Here is a 14,392-nt window from a genome sequence, read left to right as displayed (position 1 = left end):
TGAAATAGAGTATAAATTATGAAGTACAACATATATTTTGGGATGAGCAAATTTTATTTCATACTTGAACTATTGTATTGAATAATTTTTTTTTTTAGTAGGCTCCATGTCTAATGTGGGGCTTGAACTCACAACCCTGAGATCAAGAGTGAGATGCTATATGGTCTGAGCCAGCCAGGCACCCCTTGAATAATATTTTTAAATTAAAATTTCTTCTTTCAAATTGTTAACTATTTATAAAATTGAGTCAAGACAATGTTATTTCACATACATTATTTATTATATCTACATTATGTACAACATATGTCCTATGTATATTATTCATATCATGATATCTTATGTAGTCACTACTGATCATTGCATAATTACAATTAAAATAATTTTGTCACAAAATGAAGGGGGTGTTACTCTGCTCCAATTATCAAATGGGCCAGGTCCCTTCCCTGGATCTACAGATCTATGTTGTAAAAGTTCTCCAGGTCCTTTTGACATGCAGCCAGATGCAAGAATCTCTCTCCGTATCAAATTCGCCACTTGCTCCAACTCTTCTATCTTCTCCATCCTCCTTCCCTCCACCAGCTCTACTCCCGCTTTCCCCATTTGGTCTCCCAAGGGTCCTGGGAGGTGAAACGGTGCTGATTAAAACCTTTTTTGCCTCTAGACATCGGTGTGCTGGCAAATACTTAACAACCAGTTCCCTGGGTGATTTATAGCATTTATGGATTTCCATAGTATAAAATACTCCCAACACCAACATGATGTCAACCTGCTTGAGAAGTTCCTACAAATGTAACCGTTGGTTCTCACAAGCTTGAACAAGTCAGCTGCAGCACACCGCTGCTCCCAGGGGTTCCTGAGACATTCTGCTAGAAAGATAATGGATTCTCATGCAAGAATTTGCTCACTTTTTTTTTTTTTTAAGATTTTATTTATTTATTTGAGAGCGAGACAGTGAGAGAGAGCATGAGCGAGGAGAAGGTCAGAGAGAGAAGCAGACTCCCCATGGAGCTGGGAGCCCGATGTGGGACTCGATCCCGGGATTCCGGGACCATGACCTGAGCTGAAGGCAGTCGTCCAACCAACTGAGCCACCCAGGCGTCCGAATTTGCTCACTTTTTAAAAGATTTATTTACCTACTTGAGAGAGAGTGTGAGTGAGAGGGGCCGGAGGGAGGGGGAAGAGAGACTCTCAAGCAGACTCTCTGCTGAGCCCAGAGCCCAACACAGGGCTTGATCTCACAACCCATGATACCATGACCTGAGCCAAAGTCACGGGTCTGGCGCTTTAACTGATGGGACCACCTAGGCCCCCAAGTTCGCTCATTTTTTAGAAACTAAACTTCAGCTTTCTGGATCGTTCCTTAAGTTCGTAAATTTGTTGTTAAAATTTAGACTATTCTTACATACACTCTCCCACCACGGGTTAGGAATAACAAACTTCCATGTTCCTTCTTTTTTCCACTTTATGAAGCACATACCAGCCCCATAGTTAGAAGTTTTTGGATGAAAATATGTCTTTCTAGCAACATGTGTGTGAACACACACCCACAAACTCTTCCTTCTCCCATTAAGTTTATTGGCAAACCTACCAAGAACATACTTGCTTCCCCTGTCTCCAACCAACCTGTTCCCCTGTAAAACTCCGGTTAAGTCTGTCTTCATTCTTTCCTCTCAAAAGGAGGTGCGAAGAGATGAGGCAGCTTCCCATCCTGACTTTGAACTGTGAGTCATAGCCAAACAGTCCTGGATTCAAATCCTACTCATTAGCACTTACACCAGGTGAAACTATCTACCGTCTCTGAGCCTTAGCGATAGTCACTATCTCATAGGGTTGGTGTGGGATTTAAATGAGATAATACTAGCTAAGCATGTTGCCTGGGCCTGCAACATAGTTAGCCTCAGCAAGTTCTATTGTTATTCTAATTACCTTGGTAAGTATTAGTGTGATCACTCTGCTAGACTTTCCAGTTACCATGGAAATGAATAGCCGAGGTGCTGATGTTCACGGAGATACATATCCAGCCGGACTGGAAGCAGTTGAAGGATTCTTCACATTACTCAGCCCTTGCACTGATAATTACTTACAGAGCACTGCTCAGAAGCAATCCTAGTATGTAATTTCTTTGCTGTGCTTTGTATAAACAAACTCTCAATTCTTAATTCCTTCGTATTACTTAACTGTTCACTTGTTGCACTTTGTTTTCTTAACTATTTTGTGAAAATGCAGGAGTCATGTCTTATTCATCAGGGAGCTCCTTTAAAGCGCTTAGCAGAGTGCCTGGTATGAAGTGGCTGTTCAGTAAATATTTGATTGACTACATTGTTTATAGAAAAGGTTTGCACTGTATTTTTGTTTGTTTGATTTGGTGCTGTAAATCTGTAATATTTTCTTATTCCTGATTCCCAGGGATTAGGGACTATGGACAAAGCAAAGCACCGCTTCCCTCCCCTCCAAAAGAAACATACATTATTTATAATAGTACAAAGTATATATGTATATAGATATATTCAGTTATAAAGATGATGTAAGGAATATCGTTTTATCTTCAGAATGATAGTATTGCATGAAGGATCTTCAGACCTGTTGCAATTCTCTGTGCCTCTGTCAGAAACTCAGTAGGGCCCTTTGGGAGCTGACCCAGGCTATGTCCATGACCGTGCTATGCCTAGGTGTTCAACCCCTGCCTGCCTCAAGAAAGATCTTGCCATACTGTTCTTATAGTGGACCCAGGAGGCAGAAAGCCTAAAGAAATCTGGGGACCACAGTACCACCTGTGTGGCTATGACTAGGCATAAGAGACCACACAGGCTGAAGTTTTAGTTGTTGGGAACAAAGTGTCTGTATCAGTTAGGATTTTATCAGAGAACTACTATCATGAGCGCTACAGGGGAAGGGATCTATTATAATATTTAGACTTTATACAATGGTAGTATGTGCTGGACAATTTTATATAAGAGAGGGAAGACAGGAAATGGGGAGAGCAAGGATAGTCCAGAAGAACTAAAATGGAAGCCATGAGGGCAAACTACCTCAACTTTGATAACATGAGTGACCGATGGGAAAAGCTGGCACCCTTCCTCACAGAGCTGCACACATACCTGGCCCAAGCCTCAGAGATGCTGAAGGAGAAAATCCAGCAGTCAGGGGTGGAGCTAGAAGCTGGGATGCTACCCCGTGCCAAAAAGGGGAGCAGCAGACCAGCGGCCACATGAAGGAGCTGCCCCTGTGCCTGGTGTAGAAATGGCTGAAGCTTCGTTTGTCTTCAAATCTCGCCCAGATTTCTCTTGTGGCCAACCCCAATCTCAAATCATATGGAGAAGTAATTTTACTTCTCTAAATAGACACAATAAAAAGACACCACAGATCCCCAGATAACTCAAGGGCTGTAATTTCCTTACAGAATTACTGGAAAGGATTGGAGATACTACATACATGTAAATCTCACAGAGTGACAGGCATATAAACTGGTCCTCAATAATGAGAAGGAAATGACAATGTTGCTAATGACACTAATAACTTGTTAAAATGTTAATTTATGGTTTCTTTTCCTTATGTTTTCCCTTTTAAGCAGATTAGTATTTTAATATTTTAAACAGCCCTAATATCCCTAATATATTTTTTCTTCTTCGTGGTACTAGATTTCCCCTCAGTATAATTTTTCTTTTGCAACCACAGGTGGTCTTAAGAATTAGGTCAGTCAGTGGATTGGTAATACAAATGACATGAGAACTTCCAGATCACCACCTAAAAGACAAGTTGTAGGTCCTGGGCTTCCTCTCTTTCCCTTTTCTATGGGTTGGGTCACAGACATGGAGCGCACCCCGCTCTGGCCATGAGGATAAGGACACCATCCTGGGAACTATTGGAAGGAGAAGATAAAAGGAGCCTACATCCCTACAAGACCACGTGGAGGCGATAAGCCCATGGAAGAGAGAAGCTGCCCAGACTTCTCACCCCCATGCTGCTATTCAAGTCACCATCACACATTTGTGTCTTGAGTCCATACCCTAACTAAAACACATTTTCTAGCATCTGCACCTTTTTTCCTGAAGACCAAAAGCAGAAATTGCTTGAAATCTCTACCGGTTTTAAGTACCTAAACTCAATGAATAGATGTTTCCAGGAGATGAAGAGCGACTGAAGAGGGGCTTGAGAACAAGGGAAAAGAATGCTGTCTTCCAGAGAAGGAGACTGAGGTCTCTGGGATTTGTGCACAGTGGGAAGCCTCAGCCCGCTCTTGGACAGAGCCCCAAGGGTAGCAGGTATTAGAAAGAGTGCATGCTGCCCCAGGAAGGCTGGAGCCTGGCTCGCTGGGTTTGGTCTCCTCATGGATTATCATGATTGGGGCGACAGAGACTCATGTGAGGGACCATTTGGACCGGGACAAAGAAGGTCTTAGTAGTAACCAGTCAATTAGCAAAAGGGCTACGCTAATGCTCTGCACCAGAAGACCCAAGAACACTTCACCCAATGGCAATCCAGGGGGAACCTCAGTGTAAACGAAGATGTATTTTCCATTAACTTGGCAGGATGGGGACTCTGAGATTGATTTATTATTTCAAAGAAAATACAGAAATGCAGATGAGTTTGTGGATGTGGATTCCATTTGTTACATTGTAATTTTTTTATTATTATCCCGGAGTCACCCCAGATTTTGTGTTTATCCCAGGGCAGGCCCTGCCTCAGCTCAGGGATTAGCTAAGGCTGAGTGGCACAGAGTGAAAGCCTGGGGGAGGCAGGGCAGGAGACACTGTCATGGTCTCAAAGGACTGTGGCTCTAGAGCTCAGTAGTCTTTTCCTTAGTTCTTGTGCCTCCAGTGCCCACCAGGTTACCAAAACCCTTCTCTTTCCCCAGGTGTCGAGGTTGTTGCAAAGAAATCAGGCAGCTTGGAAACGGTGGTTACCCAGAGTGTCCTCTACCTCAAGCTCCTCTTGGAGAAGTGAGCTCCAGGGGATCCGCATCACCAGACATGTGGGGCTGGTCAGGGCCTTCTTTAGAAACTGCATGTCAGGGCACCTGGGTGGCTCAGTGGGTTAAGGCCTCTGCCTTGGGCTCAGGTCATGATCTCAAGGTCCTGGGATCGAGCCCTGCATTGGGCTCTCTGCTTGGTGGGGAGCCTGCTTCCTCTCCTCTCTCTCTGCCTGCCTCTCTGCCTGCTTGTAATCTCTCTGTCAAATTAATAAATAAATCAAAAAAAGAAAGAAAGAAAGAAAGAAAGAAACTGCATGTCAACCCCTGAAGCCTTAAGCCCATCAGCTCTCATGTTGACATAAGCAGGCACAGAGCTCCACGGGAATGTAGGAAGGGATGTAGAAGCCAAATGATACCGTCAGGTGGACCTCCAGAGAACCCAGAGGGAAGCTGACCTCCAGCATCTCACTCTCTTCCTCTCTCTCTCTCTCTCTCCCTTTCATAGGCATAAGAACCATCCCCAGCGAGGGCAGGGCACAAGGAGGACTCGAAGTGACAAGGATCAGAGCAGCCTGGAGGGAAGAGATCTATCTCAAGGTAAGACACTGAAATTTCCTAGTGGTCAGTGCCACCTGGAAACCATTGAGATGCTCTGTAAGTTACAAAGGGATGGAGAGTCTCATCATAAGGGCCTGAGCTTTTACGGCCCCAAGGCAGGTGTAACAAACAGCTGGAGAAGACACATAAAGCTGCTTCTTGGCAGCCAGGTGCACAGGGCCTAGGAAGCAGGGTCGCCAGCCCAGCTGTCTGTTCTTAAACCCCTCCTTTTCTCCCTTTCTCCCTTCTTCTCGTTCTCTCTTCCTTTCTTTCCCATTAATCACTCATTAACTGATCCAAAAACATGTATTTGGGTTCCATCTGCATGCCAGGAACCCTGCTTAGATGCTCTGGTTACAAAGACAACCAACCTTTAGTCTTTGCCCTAGAAGACCTTGCACATTTTCATAGATTATCATTCATTTATTCATTCAACACACATTTATGAGTTGCTGGGTTAGGAAAAATACAGCCCCCTAGGCCAGGAGCTTACACCATTACACACCCTACACAATGAGCAACTCTTTTCTACCAAGCATGTGGAGAAAATACATGGTTCTTGTCAAGACTGACTATAGACTCATCTACCTTTCCCTTTCTCCATCCCTTTCTCAAGTCCTTTATGCCTGTGTCCACTAATTTTTCTTCCCAAAAAGGGAAGTAGTTGGTGCCTGAAATTCTAAGCTCCCTGATTTCAGACAAGGCCTGGGAGAGTATAAATAAGCATATGAATATTTAGCAAAAATGACTGCTATGTGAAGCTCGAAGCAGTGTTTTCATAATGCAGAGCCTGCTTTAATCACAGCCACAGGGAAAGCATTTGTTGCTGTCTTATCACACAGGAACGATTTTCCCATTGGGGATGGCAGCCCGCCAGCTGGCTGTGGAGCCAGAGCCTTCTTGGTCCTTTGGGTCACAATATCAGTTGGCATGCTCTACTGCCAGGCGCTGACATTTCTATTTTTGTAGGAGGTGCCAGGTCAGGAAGCAAAACTGCAGAATCACAGACTAATTCTTATTTACATTGAACATGAATCTCATTTTGGCTCAGAAGTGTATGAATTTCCAACGCTTAGAGTTGAATACATCAGAGATGGCTTAGAGCTTTGCTGATTGAAGTCGGCTGATAGTCTTTGGATCTTATCATTCCCTTTAAATTCCCAAGGTGGGTGGTAGAATGTCTCTATAAATCTACAGTAACTTGCCATTTCTAAATAAAGCCGCAGCTCAGCTGAGGCACCACTTTCATCCAAGCCCAGCTCAGAATGAGCACAACAGAGCAATGGCTTGTATAGGGGAATTGAGTCTTCTGAAAGAAGGCTTTGGAACCATCCTTAGTTGCCTTCTCAAAGAATGCTGCCAAAGGCTCCTTCTGACCTTTACTTGAGACAATTCATAGCCACTTAAACTCCATGATAATTGTGTCTTAGAAATATTTTAACATCAGACTGGAACTTCTGACTCCAGCCAAGATAGAGTAACGAGAGAATAAGATTTATTCTCCCACATAAAATACACAAAGGACAAAAATATATGAAGTAAGTTTTCAGGACTCTGAACATCAGGCAATGAAGGAAGGATTCCTGAGAGCCAGGAAACCGCCAAAATAAGCACCATAATCGGCTCCTTCCAGAGACTTCACAGGTTGCAGTTTAGGGGCAAGGAAAACACAGGTAGAGGGCGATAGACTCCCTGGATTGAAGGAGGGGGCTGAGAATCTGAGAAACCAGCGCAGCTAGGGTTTGCAGGACAGAATACTGGGGAGACTGGTGGGAGGGTAGAAAACAACATGCAGAGAGCACTTTGAAAATCTTTAGCGAGAACCCATGAAGTATTCAGCTAATAATCAGTGCGTGCATGTGAAAAAAACTAGATGAGGCTGAGGAAAGAAACACCTCAATAATCCATACACATAGGCATAATACCTGTTCCCACAAGCCAGACTGGAAACTTCATGATTCATGAAATGCTGGGCAAAGTACACAGAAGATTCCTACTTCTGTAGTGGGGAAAAATTAGCCCCTGACTGAGTACTGCTCCAGTCTTGCCCAATAAGTCTTAAAGGCAAGCCAAAAGGACCAAAGTACTTCTAATTGAATCCCAGGCAAAAATATTTCTTAACTGGATTCTAGGAAGGACAAAAAAAATAAAAAAAGGCTTAAGAGTATTTATAGGAATACAAAAATATCCAGCACCTAACAAAGTAAATTTTACAGTATCTGGTATCCAATAAAAAATTACCAAGCATAAAAAGAATCAGGAAAATATAACTTGTAATGAGAATAAACAATCAATTAAAATCAACCTAGAGCTCACACAGGTGTTAGAATTAGCAGAGAAGGACACTAAAATGGCTATTATAACTACATTCCATATGTTTGAAAAGTTAACTAGAGACATAGAAGATTTTTTAAAAAGGACTCCAAATTCAAGAGATAAAAACTGCAATGTAAGTGATGGAAAATACTTTGGATGTGATTAATGGCAGATTAGACAATGCAAAAGGAAAGATTAGTGAATTTGAAGGCAGAAAAATAGAAACTATTCAAAATGAAGTACAAGGCAAAAAAAACTTTTTTTAAATGAACAGAACATCAGTGAACTGTGGTCCAATTCAAATAGGTAATATAAGTGTAATTGGAATCTCCAATAGAGGAGAGAGACAAAAAATTTGAAGAAATAATAACCAAAATATTTCAAACTTGATGAAAATTAAAATCCACAAATCCAAGAAGGTCAACAAAGTCTAATCACAAGAAATTTTCTTTTAAAATATACCAAGGATCATCAAAATCAAATTGCTCAGAACCAGTGGTGCAGAGAAAAATCAGTGGAACAAAGAAAGGATGACATCAGATTTCTCAACTGAAACAATGTGCGTGAGAAGACGAGGGAGAGATGTCTTTAAAATATTGAAAAAACTTCTGAATTAGAATTCTATACCTAGAAAAAAATATCTTTCATAAACAAAGGTAAAATAAAACCTTTTTCAGAAATAGAAAAGCTGAATGAATTCATCACCAGCACACCCACATAACAAGAAAACTTAGGGAAAATTATACCAGATGGAAATATGGATGTACAAAAAGGAGAGCTTCAGAATGAGTAATTGTTTAAGTAAAATAATTCATAATGAAGATTTGTTTAAACAAAAAGCATAACAATGTAGTATGGGGTTTATAATGTGTGTGTGTGTACACATGTATGTAAAATGTATGACGGCTCTACCATAAAGTCTGGAAAAGAGAAATGAAAGTATATTGTTGTAAGGGTCTTATAGAGAAGTGAGGTATGGAAATCAATTGATCTACATGATCTACATGAACTCATAGAACCATCACAGTGATCTTGTGAGAAGGTTCAAGACACCGTTTATGTGTGTGTATATGTGCATGTGTACACGTGCATGTATATATGTTTCACTTGAACTAAGATGCAATTCATATATTTCATAAAAAATGAAAATAAAGCAAGTTGGAAGACTTATACTATCAAATATCAAGACATATTCTTAAGTTAAAATAATCAAAGCAGCATGGCACTAACACAAGATTGGATAAAGCAAAAAAACAAAACAAGACAGAACAAAAAAAACCCATAGTCACACGGTGTAAGATTCTATTTAAGCTCTGATAACAGAAAGCATACAGTCATTGTTCTTCCTACCACATATAATATAAAACAATATGAAGGACCTAATTTCTTTTTTTTTTTAAGATTTTATTTATTTGACAGAGAGAGATCACAAGTGGGCAGAGAGGCAAGCAGAGAGAGAGAGGAGGAAGCTGGCTCCCTGCGGAGCAGAGAGCCAATGTGGGACTCGATCCCAGGACCCTGAGATCATGACCTGAGCCAAAGGCAGAGGCTTAACCCACTGAGCCACCCAGGTGCCCCTGAAGGACCTAATTTCTAACATATCAGTCATATCAATACTTATAAGTGAGTTAAAATCACCCATTAAAAGGAAGGAACATATTCAGTCTTGAAACATATTGCAAATATTCAAAACTATGGAGATGGGCACTCTACCCTTCTGACCTAAGTACTTCCCAGAGGCCCGCTTCCTAACACCATAGTATCAGGCATTGGGATTTCAACATATGAACTGGGGTGGTGGGGGGTGCAAACACTCAGACCACATTTTTTTTTTTTTAAGTAGGCTCCATACCCCACATGGAGCCCAGTGTGGGGCTTGAACTCATGACTCTGAAATCAAGACCTTAGCTGAGATCAGGAGTCAGACATTTAGCTGACTGAGCCACCCAGGTGCCCCCAGACCATAGTACAATTTAAGGACAAGTCTAGAGTTGAGCAGCAAATTCAAGCCAGCTCCCTGCTACCTTTACAGGATACCCAAGGACAACATTGGGCTTGAGCCCAGGTCTGTTGAACACCTCAGCCTCCATTCCCTCTCCCAGCCACTGGGTCCATTGGATGTATCACAAATACACGCCACACATCCTGATGTTATTCCTCGGTAGACATGACTACTTGGTCATACTACCTTTTCATGGGGGGTCCACACAGATTAACTCTGCTTCAAGAGAGAGTGCAGACTCTTCAAAGAGGTGACAATCCTCATAGTCCCCGCCAAGGGTGGACCTCAGTCTGTTTCCACCCTGGGTGCTATTTACCATGGAGCTCAGGGCCTTCATGCAGCGCCCCTACCCCTAAATGTTCCATTTGCACTAGAAATGCCAGGGCTCCAACTGGTGCCCTTCTAAGTTCACTGCTCTTCCAATGTTGATGGAAAATAGCCAGTGACATGTTTCTATTTTACTTTTGTTCCATCCCAGAGAAGTCCCTAAACTTTCCGCATATAGGAGGAGCCTTCCCCCCCACCCCAAACCCTCCATTAGGTTTCTAGGCTGGTAGGTATTTGTCCTGATCCAAAATCAGCCCGGATTTATATTTGAAATTTCCTAAAATGTAGAGAAGAGGAAGAGGAAGGAAAAGGATATTATTGTTGTCGAATGCGTATCCACTGAGAACAGCAGAAGGACACTTTTGGTTTTGCCAGAATTAGCATCGCTAGATAAAATGGGAGACTTATATCCTGCCGGTTGCCAGGAGAGCGTGCCAGCTAATTTTAGCCCGCTGTGTAAATATAACCAGCACTGGTATGCACTGGCCTTTCGCATCCACAAGGGTCAGGGACGTCCCACAGCAGCCAGAGAGGGACAGTGCTGCCCCAGGATCGACTGAACTTCCTGGGCCCTGGGGCCCCTGCTCCCCGGGGAAAGGGGATACTGAGTTTCCACTTGAAAACAAGCTCAGAGATCCTGACACCCCCTGGACACAAGGAAAAACCTTACCTGATAGGTTTGCTGTTGGGATCAAATGAATTGAAGGACATCAAGATCATGGCCTCTGCCTGGCACCCGTGTGTGCCCGGGGTGTGGGGTTCGCTCTCATCATTTCTGCAAGAACTCAAGTCTCTCTCAGTCAGCAGTCACAATGACAAACCCTTCAACTTAGATGTTTCCAGAAACAGTTTCAGGGTGGCTAAAGTAGTGTATTTCACTATTTTTTTTCTATATGGTCACCGAGATTAAGACAACGACAAAGACAAAATGGTTCTAAAATAGGTAAGATGTGTAAAAATAATCCGAGAGCTGCGTTCAGGGTTCAAGAAAGGAAACATTTCTGGGTTGGTTGGTTTTTTCTTCTTTATCTTGTTTCTGGGTGGGTTTAGTTTGGTTTGATTTGGTTTCATCTGAAAGTCAGTTACAAGAATAAGCCGAGGACAGAGTTATTAGCCGGAGCGGACTATCCTCCTCCAGAGGGAAGGGAGGGAAGGAAGAATGGCGTGCTCCTTGCCCGCAGACCATGTGAACCTGAACGTGAAGAACGCCCTGACGGAGCTCATATAAATGGATGGATGATCACCCAAGTTTTCCTCATTTGTTTAAGAGTGCATAGCGTAATTTCTTTTTAGCAACCAGATAATCCTGCTGGCTATGTTTCTGCTCTGGCTAATATTAGTTTGCATTTCCTGAGCCAGCCAAGCGAGTGGGATCACATAGTGACATGGGGAGGGAGTTGGTTCAGGGTTTTAAAACTGGCAACACAACTGCAAGGCAAATCATTCTGTATTTAAATGTGGACCATTGCTACATTGTTTCCTTTTTATACAGAAGAATTTCTTTCAGGTAAACTAATTCTAGTATTTAAAAAAATATACTCCCAGGAGTAAGCCCTCATTTGTAGTTTCTTTTAGGGCAAAGATCTCAATGTGTTGGTAGAATCACTGTGTATGGTTCTTGGCAAACACCTTTCCCAGTATCTTCCTCCTCCCTCTCAGTGACTCCTAGGCATGCTGTGGTCACACTGTGCTCCTGTGTGATAACAGGCTGTGGCAGACAGGGACACAGTTCTACCTGGAACCCCAGGGATTTGTCTTTATGGCTCTCGTGGGGAAAGCGCAGAAATCAGACAGACTTTGTTTAAAATCCTACTCTAGGACTGGCAAGCTGTGTGACCTAAGGCTAGTGACTTCACCTCTCTGAACCTCCAAGCAGGAACATGGTCCTCGCTTTGCATGCTTGCTTTTAACTTAATAAATGTTAAACCTCACAACACCTCTGGTAGGTGGGTATTATTATTAGTCATACTTTATGAATGAGAAAACCAAAGCTAGTAAGTAATTCAAAAGTGGCAAGGATAAAGAGTAAGAGAAGCTGTGAGAGAGGAAAGAGGTGGGATCTGCAGAACTTACCCAGTGGCTGGACACTGCCTGCTGGAATCGGGTGGCACAAGGATTCCTGGCTCATTCGACAGGAGAGTCATGGCGCAAGTCAGCCCCAGAGCGATACTAAAATTCTGTCCCGGGTCTGTTGGGTTGGGGCCCTGTGTGGGACATATACATGGAGAGACAAGCATGACCCATTCACACCAAATACCTACCTTCATGTATGAGGCCTCTCTTAAAATTCCTCAATTAGAACCTTCTTTACTTACTTAGAAAGCATTTAATTAATTCCATAAATAATTAGCTCTGCTATAGGGTTCAGTGGCTGCGAACTCAGACTCTACAGCCCGGAGCCGATCTTCCACCTATTACCTCTGTTGACTACACACACGGCGTGGGAGGTCATCAAAGGGCAAGCCGAACTCAGAATGTGATCCTGGGAAGGAACAAGAGGACTGCTTTCTGTGCTCCCTAAATACTCCCAGATCACTGAAGTCTTAAGTACAATTCAGTTTGGCAACCAATAATTGGACATCTACCATGAGCCAAGCCATGTGTTAAGCATGGAGACACAACAATAAACAAGAGACACAATTTTCTCACCTTCACTGGGGTTACTTCTAGCCCAGGAGGCAACAGTTAAACTGAAAATAAATGTGTCAGGTGCAGAGATTTTCTGCTCTGTTCTCCCTTTGAGAAAGGACTTGCTGCCCAGCTACTGGCAGTATGGTTAGCTGAGAGCCTCTAGCACTTAGAACCTCCAGGTCCCCCTCAGGTTTCAAGCTAAGGTCACACTATTCTCACTGTGGCTTCCAGACCATGGCCAACTGAAGCAGTGGTAGCTAAGAGTGTATATTCTCAGGGGTGACCCCCAGCAAGGGTTGCCAGAGTTACCAAATAAAAGCACAGGACACCCTATTAAATTCATATTTCAGATAAACAGTGACTATTTTTTAAGATAAGTATTCCCCAAATATTGCATGGGATGTGCTAAAGAAAAAATTCCTCACTTATCTGAAATGTAAATTTAACTGAACCCCTGGTTACCTTACTCCCCTGCCAATGACTGAGCAAGACACTGGTACAAAGGTCTTCCCATTTTCCTTCAACCTCAGACTGTATTAATAGGTGGTCTTTGCTCCAGAATTCTTGCTGGGTTAGTGAGGTCTTGACCTACCTTGATCCTGGTCCAATGGCTTTCTCTACACAATCCTGAGTTGGCCCCTTTTCTTTTCATAGGTATTACTCCCCGGTAAATATTTTGCACTTCTAACCCCATTTCGGCATCTAGTTCTCAGAGAACTTAACTTGCAACTGTTGGTACCAAGAATGATCTGAGAAAGCCAGTGGTAATATCAAGGTTTGGGGACCGTATTGCTCACACCCAGCTGGTTATGAGGACCTCCCTATTCCTAGTGGTAGGTGATTTGAAGGTAGCCTTTGGCATGAGACGGGAGTCTACTTGTTAAAGGTCTCATCCTGGGTCATCTGGAAGGGCATGTAGGGAGAGGAGAGTGGCATTTGAAATGTACTTTGAGGCTCATTGGTATAAAGATCATGGAATTGGATGATTATCACTAACCTGCAGGATAGGAGGATAGTGAAAAGTTGAGAACAGTTAGCAACTTAAACTAAGTAAAAAGGGAGCCCCTTTTCAGTAGAAAAGCTGAAAGTGAAGTCCAGGATTTAATAGCTGCTGAACTTCGAAGACCATTTAGTGCTCAATCAAGGCAGGACTGTTATGTCAAAGTCAGGCCCCAGCTGGCAAAAACTGAGATCATGACACAACACTTGGGATGCTTCCGAACCTTCTGAGCCAACAGGGGTCACTTGCCTTGATCAGTCAAGAGCTAGCACATTGCTTATGCAGGAAAGTGATACAGAGGGCCTTCCCCCAAAAGACAGCAGATGTCTTCCCTCTTCCTTTCCTGGACAGCAGGCTACCATCAGGGTTAAGTCATAGCTCCACCCAGCCAGGGATAGGCTAGGTCTGATAAGGGAAGAAGCCACCATAATCCCGAAGACACAGGAACATGAGATTAGGTGCTTGATCAAGAGGGCTGAAACAGAAGTCTGAATAAGAGAGAGTGCTTGGGTCACTCTCTTGAGATACAAGGAACACTCCAAGAAGCAATATAAACTTGCTCTTAGGTTTGCTTCTAGAAGCCTGGAGAAACTGATGACCCATGCTG

At 43.0% G+C, this 14,392-nt stretch overlaps 1 long non-coding RNA gene across 1 annotated transcript; it reads right to left on the bottom strand.

Moving 5' to 3' along the window:
- Positions 1-362: 362 nt before the first annotated feature.
- LOC116879345 lies at positions 363-12,889 on the bottom strand. Its single transcript, XR_004385007.1, has 3 exons — positions 12,804-12,889; positions 12,228-12,358; positions 363-617 (listed from the first exon to the last, which is right to left on the bottom strand). It is a non-coding gene; the product is annotated as an uncharacterized LOC116879345 (long non-coding RNA).
- Between the last annotated feature and the right edge of the window lie 1,503 nt (positions 12,890-14,392).

Source organism: Lontra canadensis, unplaced genomic scaffold (assembly GCF_010015895.1).
Source record: "Lontra canadensis isolate GAN:19392208 unplaced genomic scaffold, GSC_riverotter_1.0 scaffold3, whole genome shotgun sequence".
In the NCBI taxonomy this organism is placed as follows: domain Eukaryota; kingdom Metazoa; phylum Chordata; class Mammalia; order Carnivora; family Mustelidae; genus Lontra; species Lontra canadensis.
The sequence above is the reverse complement of the archived record's forward strand: the minus strand, read 5'-3'. Positions and strand labels throughout refer to the sequence as shown.